This window comes from Microtus ochrogaster, linkage group LG1 (genome assembly GCF_000317375.1).
Source record: "Microtus ochrogaster isolate Prairie Vole_2 linkage group LG1, MicOch1.0, whole genome shotgun sequence".
NCBI lineage: Eukaryota > Metazoa > Chordata > Mammalia > Rodentia > Cricetidae > Microtus > Microtus ochrogaster.
In genome coordinates, this window is record NC_022027.1 from 22446246 (window position 1) to 22453302 (window position 7057).

The 7057-nt window shown below is 34.9% G+C and overlaps 1 protein-coding gene across 1 annotated transcript in view; it reads right to left on the reverse strand.

Moving 5' to 3' along the window:
• Positions 1-7057, reverse strand: part of Pds5a (PDS5 cohesin associated factor A) — a 110898-nt gene that overhangs the window by 50162 nt on the left and 53679 nt on the right. The window lies entirely within an intron of this gene.

Consider the following 7057-nt stretch of genomic DNA (forward strand, 5'->3'; position numbering starts at 1 on the left):
TAGACCAGGCTGGTCTCGAACTCACAGAGATCCGCCTGCCTCTGCCTCCCGAGTGCTGGGATTAAAGGCGTGCGCCACCATCGCCCGGCTGATCACTGGAATTCTTACAAAATTACTCTGTTAGATATCTTAACCAAGATGTCTTCTCTGAATCAAACACCTCCTGATGGCAAGAAAATTTCTGAGTTTTCAGAAGACTTGTTAACACTGGGACTCAAACAACAGTAACCTACCGACATAAAAAATGCCTGTGAAATTCCCTGATGCCACTGTATATCCCTATCAAAGTTAATATGCACAGTCAGGAGTTCCTATTCCTACTACACTGTATCTTTCATCTGATACAACGCGATGCTACAGTGCCAGGATGACTTGATAAATACTGATGTGTACTCAGTATTCTAAAGATACTGAATTCATTCCCCAGCACACATGTATGTACTTCTGAGTTTGTACCCCACTCCACCACAGACATAGCAAGCTGCACAAGGGCAGGGTAGGTGAGAAGTAAATGGTACAGATTAAAGGATACTCACTGACAAAAAATAACATATCTACGTTTTTTAAACTAACTATAGACAAAAGTTTTATTATCCAAACTTTTGTTCCTTTGTTTTCTTTTTTGCAAAGAGGAAAGTCAATCAGGAAGTCTTAATTTAATCATAGTAAAAATGATGTTCTGGGCTGAATTGTTGCTCTCTAACTCACAGATTTTAGTGACCAGTATCTCACCAGTATATTAGAGATATAGCATTAATGAATAATTGTATAAAGAAATTATATGGATGAGGTTAACCTACGACGAGCGCTATTTTTAAAAAATAAGGAGAGTAGGACACTGGTTTATTTTGGATACACAGGAAAAGACCATTTGAAAACACAATGAGAAGTCAGTGGCTATCTCGAAAAGAAGGAAAAGGACTTTTGAAGAAAATAAATGTTCTACTGTACACCTGTCACATTCTGAGGTATCTTGCTAGCCAATGGTAGTTTGTTATGGTAACCCTTGAAAATCAGTATAACATGCCTTCCAATAGAACCCACAGTAGTGATTCATACAGATGAAATAACTGGTGGTTTCTTGAGTACCAAATTAGGTCTCCAGATCCACATATATCTGGATTAAGAACCAATGAGTGCTACAAAGTATACCAACATGAGTAACAATTATCACTACAAGACAGAATCATTCATACAAATTTACAATAGTGAACTCTTAGAAATAAAATGTGTGGATTGTTTTTTAAAAAAACAAGTTCTCATTTTCAACATGCCATTCTGTTCTCATACATCAAGTACAGTGATAAAACAAGACATAACAGAAAATAACATGAACACTGAAATGCTTAACTAAACTCTAAAATTTTCTTTGTTGTTTATATATATTCTAGGATTTTGAAAATTAGTACATACAGAATAAATCTAATTGTAAGAACTTATAAAAAGTAAAAGGCATTAGATATAGGTTAATAGTCATTCTTGAGCGGTGGACATACTTCCTACATTAAAGGAACGGATCTCTGTGGGTCCAGCACTTAAGCTCACAAACATGCTCTGGGAGTGTATTTATTCTGCATAAATTTCCTGGCTTACCTTATGGCTTCTGAATCAATATGCACAGGAGCAATTCTTTCCAACAGAAATTTGACCATCTCTAGAAAGGGGTTGGTTGGCTGCTTAGGATTTGCAAGTTTCCGAGCTATTTCTCTCTATAAAAGAAAAATTTTACTCTAAGTTTCATCAGTTTATGATTTTTCACAAGAAAAGCAATGAAAAATTCAAAACCAGGAAGAAATGAAAACAAAAATGTACATAGTAAGTAATCACTAAAAAATCCAGACAGTTAAAAAAAAACAAGAAAGGATGAAGTAGTTTTAAATGACTTGATTTTGACTTGTACCTCCACTATACAATTTCTATTTACTGTAACAACATAAATGCTCTATTTTAAAAAATTTTATTCAGTTATAAATGGTTTTATTATTTCATGATTGAATAGAATATTGATTGGGCTTTCTTTCAGTTAATTTCATAATTACATTCTTAGTATTACGTGTTTATGTATGTATGTATGTAAGTGTACGTTTGTGCACATGAACGTAGTGCCAACAGAAGTCAGAGGACAGTATCAGAGCTATTTCTCTAAAAAGATTACAGGAACTAGAGTTACAGGAAGTTGTGGGTGCTGTAAGTGAGTTCTAGAAAATTAACTTTATAGTCTTCTGCAAGAGCAGTATGAGCTTGTAACTACTATCAGTCCAGGCCTAATTTCTTTTTTGGAAAAAAAAAAAAAAAATGGCAGCAAGGTGACCGAGGATAAAGGGGCTTGCGTGGAGCAGGAAAACTGAGTCTGATCCCTAGGACCCATACGTTGGAGAGAAAACTGTCTCCTTTGACCTACTTGTCCCCTTGGACACACAGAAAATTAATAAAAACTTTAAAATGAGAAGGGGTTATGCAGCATACATATAATGGCATATACATAAATTTGGGGTACTAGAGACCCTCCAGAAGCACTAAGCCCAGGAACTTCAGAACAGCCTAGGCCAGGGAGACCTAGCGTAAAAAAGCAAACCAAAAAATGGGAGAGAGGTGCTATGTTTAAAGGTCTGGCAATATTTTTAAATTCTGAAAAAACAGAAGGAAGAGATAAATCGAAGCATGTAGTTTTCCAGAATTTTAATAATGTGAACACAGAATTATTTTACACTATTGTGAATTCATGAATCAAAGTAATTGTCTCTATTTGTTCAAAGATGGCAGTAATATTAACTATCTCTGACAAGAACGGGATCTTACCTTATTGTCTCTAGGTAATTTCAGGTGATTTAACAGTGTTAATATATATCAACCAGGTCTAAACTCAGATTTCGAATCACAAGTCACAGACAACATGTCATCTCCTATTTTTTAATTTAAATTTCATTTTATTTATTATTAGAAGCGTATGTGTTTTATGTGGGTGTATGCATTCTATAACTTGCAGCAGTCAGTTCTTCCCCTTCATTATAGGTTTTAGAACTGAATTCAGGTGGGAGCTTGCCACTGAACAATAGATGTATTTTTACAAAGAACTATTCACTCCCCAAAACTAGAAATCTAGACATAGTGATCCAGTTCCTACATGCCCTTTAAGATTCAACCCAGGAGCCACTTATTCCAGACTAAGTTATTCTCTGACCTGTTTCTATGCCTCCAGGGTTCTGTGATGCTCTTCCATATATCACAACACTTACCATGTTGTTTGCTATCAAAATAGTGACCTATTTCTGTCACCCAAACTACAAGTTACTATGTATAATACAAATTACTAAAAATAACAATAGATTAAAATGGTGTAAACATGATCAAAGGAAAATATGTATTTTTTAGTGTGTGTGTGCGCGTGCGTGCGCACATCACTGAAGACTTGTGGGAATAAGAGACTGACTTGAAGGATTTTATTGTCTCCTTCCACCACATGGGTAAAGGATCAATCTTCCATCAACTAGCTTCACAGGAAGTACTTTTATGCACCAAGCTATCTGACTAGCTCTGTTTTATTCATTTATTAGAAACAAACAAATACAATCAGGACCTCACTATGGATTGCAGAGTGGTCATGAACTCATGGTGATTTCTTCACCTCACCTCCTAAAAGCTAGGATTATAGACAAGCACTATCATACCTATCAAGCTATTTTTCAGACAAATATAGTCTTTATCTCCACCTTCCTGATTCTTAAAGCCAGAAGCAATGAAATAATTTATTCATTTATTCATATATTTATTGTGTGTGCTTGTGTGCACGCGGTGCATGTGTGAGTGTATGAATGCATACATATGTGGTGTTCATTTTTTTTTTTTTACTTCTGCCAGAATAGAGAAGAACATATGTGGTGTTCAAAAGACAAGTTGGAACTCAGTTTTCTTGTCCACATTAGGATTTCAAGAATTGAACTCAGGTTCTAAGGTTTGGGGGCAAGAATTTTTATCAGCTGAGTCATGAAGTCAGCCCCATAAATATATATTTTTGAAGCCTATTATATATTTCTGGTATAACCAAGGGATTCATGCTATTGCTCTTATTATCAAATTCAAGTAAAGTCCCTATTTTATCTCAAATCAAAGTATCCCTTGATTATAGTTTCATCATCATTTTGGGGGAGGGGTGGTATTTGGTTTGCTTTGTATTATGTGTGTGTGGTGTGCATGTGTACACCTGTGACTCACACAGTGAGTCCTCAGGGAGGACCTATCTGTCTTCGCCTCTACAGTATTAAGATGAGGTGCACGATTCACCTTTTACATGTGATCTGGGCACTTGAACTCAGGTCTTCATGCTTTTTTAATTAATAACAAAACACCTCATGATCATAAGCCTCTGCACTGGTTCTTACAGAAAAAAAATGACACTATCACACATTATGAAATACAGGCTCTACTTGTAATTTAGTCACTATATCCTGCTATGAAATGAAGCATGAAAAACTTCCTTTAACATTTCATTGTTCTTATAGGCAAAACTTTAAACCACATGGTCACATGGGTAATTAAGTCACTAAACTGTATCAATCCAATTATATGAGAAGATTCTTTGAAATCTATAACACTACTAAATTCTAAGTACATGTAATCTTTAAAGCAGCAAATTATTCAGGTAAGTGCAAAGGAGAAAATATCAGGACACTTGGCCAATGAATGCACCTGGCTAAGAAGAGCTCTCTTATCCAATGGACCTTACAGCACATCTTCTCATATAATGATCAGTTTAGTTCCCCACAAAGAATAAAAACTGTTTTAGCTCCTTGACCACTTTGTAAGAACATCTATTATAATCTTTAATACCTCATTACATATTTAAATAATTGTCAATTTTAATCCTTTTCAGAACAAAGGTAAAAATAACCAAAATGCTAATCTTTTCTTCATGTTCAAGCCTATCTTTGCATAATGTATTCCAAACACATAACAGCATTAAGTGCTGAAGACACAAAGTTTTCTTCTCTAAGTTTCTATCATACTAGTTCCCTAGAAAATAAGGAGTGCAAGAGAGAAGTCTACAAAAGAATTTATTTCTTCTACAAATCCAATCCTGTATGATGACATGATTATAACTAAATTATTGGCAGACTTTTTCTATGCTCAGAAAAAAAAGAAGAAAGTGCATGCATACAAAACAATATGAAAATTCTTTTCCATTTCTTAAGCAAAGAAACACACATTAAATAAAAAGTCTTGGTCATTCCCTAGGACCAGTCTCTCTGGCTCAGATCTTTGGGAAAGGAGAATTTAGTTGTATTTGGATATATTACTAAGTAATTTAGCATCTACCATATGGTTAAAAGAAACACAAAAATATATGTAACGAAATACAGATTTCTCCAAGTTATTAGAAAAAAATTATAAAAGCATAATTCACTAACCACACAAATGTCAGCTTGTTTGCATGAACAGGTTGGGCTGATTAACAATTCTAACTGAGACCGCAGCTTCTCATCATCACCAAGAACCTGGTTAAATTTCTTTACAAAATCTTGTGCTTTCCCAGGGTCAGGCAAATTCTCTATAAAATGAAGAGAATAAATATTAGAAAAGAAAGAGTATCTTTAAGACACTGGTGGGGGGCTGGAGAAAAGATTTAGCAGGTAAGAGTGTTCACTGTAGGGGAAGGGACTAGAGAGATAGCTCAGCAGTTAAGAACAATGAGGTTCCTGGGTTCAATTCCCATCACCAACCCTGCAGCTCACAACTGTGTGTAACTCCAGTTGCAGGGGATCTGACATCCTCACACAGACATATTTGCAAGCAAAACAATAATACACATAGAAATAAACTTAAATAAGTTATTAGAAAAAGTGTTTACCACTCCTGCTAAAGACCCAGTACCCATATCAGGTAGTTGACAATTGCTGTAACACCAGAGGATCTGTTATCTCTGGACTCCTCAGGTACGTGACTCAAACTCAACTTACACATAATTAAAAATAAACAAAATATTATAAAATAAATAAATACTGGTGACCCAGTAAAAGATAGTGAGACAAAGGGCTCTTATAAACGAAATTAAGGAATATCTTTTACCATTTATTGATAAATGAATAACCTGTTTTAAGTGGCTGGAGAGATGGCTCAGAAGATAAGACTACTTGTTGTTCCTGGAAAGGAGCCAGTTTCAATTCTTAGCGCCTCATGTTGGCTCACAAGCATATCTATAAGTAATTCCAGCTCCAGGGAACTGAACAGGGACATATATAATACACATATATGCATGCAAAAATTCATATATGAGATATATATGAAAAAAAAAGCCTGTTTGATATTTATTACATGCTCACTGGGTAATAAAACATACTTACTTGCTATGGTCATCAGTTTTCCAAACATGGCAGAACAGTTAGCCTCTGACTAAAATTTAAAACAAAAATGAAAGAACAACTAGTCATTTGTATTAACAATATTTTGAAAAAAAATAATACACTGAACAATGTTCATCATCTTTAAATAACTCATCATAGTCTGACCTTCCTTATCGCCGTGCATGTGTTTATATGTATGAGAGAAAGAGAAAGAGTTTTTAGCAAAGATTAGTAGAAAAGGAACATATATTAAGAGAAAAAAAAGGAAAGAAAAAAAGATATTATCAGGAAAATTAAGGAGACTGAATAGCAAGTTGTGGTAGCATGTGCTTGTCATCTCATAGACTAAGATAGGAGTATTGCTTGAGCCCAGGAATTCCCAGTGAGCCTTTGCAACATAACCAGCGGACCTATGCTCTTGCTGCAACACATTCCTGGTTAGGTAGACTGTGCCCTAACAGGAAGCCAAAACAAATACTTCCTTAAGTTGCTTTTGAACTTATCGGGTGCTCTGACACCAAAATAAGAAAAGAAACTAATGTATGACTAGCATCCCAGCTACCAAATGCTAAGAATGGAAGACTGTTGGGAATTTGACAGGCAACACAGTGATTTTTAGGGTAGCTTGAGCTAAAATATTGAAAACAAGAAACAAAAAAAAAAAAAAAAAAAAAAAAAAAAAAAAAACAAACTAAGAATGTAATTTAGCTTTGAAAACA